We start from the raw sequence: 2,450 nt of genomic DNA, 5'->3' as shown, positions 1-2,450 counted from the left end.
TCACAAATTCAGCCGATTGCAATTCGTGTGTGGAAATTCGTAGCGCTACCTCTCTCCTTTTAGGCTTTGCGTATATGCAAGCGTGAATGCGTGCGAGTAGAAATACACGCACAAACATACAGGACACATATAGATGCACACATGCAAACACACACATACACACGCAAACATAAACGCACATACACAACAACACCCACCCTCCCACTCACCCACAAACACACACACACACACATACAACCCACCCTCCCACTCACCCTCAAACACACACACACACACACACAAACACAACCCACCCTCCTACTCACCCATAACAAACACCCAGCACATAAAGACTAAAAAAATACACAAGCACAAAACAAAATACAACCCCCCCCCCCCCACACACACACAGATATGAAGAATGAACTCTCTTGTGATAAGCATCTTGCTCTCGTCTGACCATATTCCTTGAGAAACCCGGCTGTCAGATTCCTTTTTTCTTATAGATGAGAATAAACTTTTATTTTTTTTTATACTGAAATTGAGAGAGAGAGAGAATATGGATATCGATGCAACACGAGGCAATAGAGAGGAGGAGAAAGAGAGAGAGAGAGAGAGAGAGAGAGAGAGAGAGATGGTGGAGAGGAGAGGATGAGGGGAGGATGTGGAAGAGGAGAGAGAGAGAGAAGATGTGAGAGAGAGAGAGAGAGGAAGAAGAGAGAGAGAGAGAGAGAGAGAGAGAGAGAGAGAGAGAGAGAGAGAGAGAGAAACGGAGAGAAAGAGAGAAAGAGATAGATAGATAGATAGATAGTTAGATAGACAGACAGATATAGATATAGACGGATAGATAGTTAGATAGATTGAGAGAGAGAGAGAGAGAGAGAGAGAGAGAGAGAGAGAGAGAGAGAGAGAGAGAGAGAGAGAGAGAGAGAGAGAGAGAGAGAGAGAGAGAGAGAGAGAGAGAGAGAGAGAGAGAGAGGGAGAGAGATAGAGAGAGAGAGAGAGAAAGAGAGAAAGAGAGAAAGATAGATAGATAGATAGATAGATAGATAGATAGATAGACAGATAGACAGATAGATAAATAGATGGACAGATAGATAGATAGACAGATATAGAGATAGACAGATAGATAGATAGATGGGCAGATAGATAGATAGATAGATTGATAGAGATAGATAGATAGATAGATAGATAGATAGAGAGAGAGAGAGAAAGAGAGAGAGAGAGAGAGAGAGAGAGAGAGAGAGAGAGAGAGAGAGAGAGAGAGAGAGAGAGAGAGAGAGAGAGAGAGAGAGAGAGAGAGAGAGAGAGAGAGAGAGAGAAAGAACGCACAAGCGATTGAGAGTAAGGGAAGCAAAGACGAAATAGACAGATAGACACACAGACAGACAGATAGCTCGGCATACAGATAGATAGATAGATGGAGAGACAGATGAATAAATAGATAAATAGATGAAAAAATAAATAGTCAGACAGACCGACAGACAGATAGAGCGAAATAGAATGAGAGAAAGATAATGAGAGAAAGGAAATGAGAGAATGAGAATGAGAGAAAAAGAATGAGAGAAAGAGAATGAGAGAAAGAAAATGAGAGAAAGAGAATAAGAAAAAAAGAGAAAAAGAGAATGAGAAAAAGAGAATGAGAGAAAGAGAACGAGAGAAAGAGAACGAAAGAAAGAGAACGAGAGTAAGAGACCGAGAGACAGAGACCGCGAAGAAGAGAAAGAGATCGAGAGAAAGAGACCGAGAGACAGAGACCGAGAGAAAGAGACCGAGAGACAGAGACCGCGAAGAAGAAGAGAAGGGAGCGCCGATCACGGACAGACAGGTGCAATGGAGAGTGAAACGTGAATAAATGAAGTAGAAATCACGGGTCTTGGGCACCCGTTGTCAGCGCGTCTGACGTGGGAAAGGAGGGTGAGGGAAGGGGTGAGGGGGTGAGGGAAGAGGGGGAGGGGAGGGGGGAGGGGGAGGGGAAGGTTGAGGGGAAAGTGGGAGGGGGAAGGGGAGGGGAAGGGGAGAGGGGAGGGGAGGGGAGGGAGATGGGAAGGGGGTAGGAGAGGGTGTGAGGGAAGAGGAGAGGGGGGAGGGAGATGGGGTAGGAGAGGGGGTGAGGGGGTAGGAGGGAGATGGGAAGGGGAGAGGGGGTGAGGAGGGGTGAGGGAAGAGGGTAGGAGAGGGGGTGAGAGAAGGGGGGAGAGTAGAATAGGGGGGGAGGGAAGAGGGGAGGAGGAGGGGAAGGGTAGAGGGGGAGGGGAGAAGAGAAGAAGGAAGGGGAGTTAGAAGGGATGGGTGTAAGGAGAGGGGGAGAGGAGGGAGAGAGGACAATGGGAAAGTTGTGAAGAGGGGAAGGAAGTAAGAGGGAAGGAAGTAAGGGAAAGGAAGAAAGGGGAAAAGGGGAGGAGGGAAAGGGGAGTTGGAGAGGGGGAGGGGGAAGGTGAATAGGACAGAAGGGGGGGGAGGGAAAAGGG

This window comes from Penaeus japonicus, unplaced genomic scaffold, assembly GCF_977035675.1.
Source record: "Penaeus japonicus unplaced genomic scaffold, GWHDUDI00000001_assembly GWHDUDI00000012, whole genome shotgun sequence".
Lineage (NCBI taxonomy): Eukaryota > Metazoa > Arthropoda > Malacostraca > Decapoda > Penaeidae > Penaeus > Penaeus japonicus.
Note: the sequence above shows the minus strand (reverse complement) of the source record.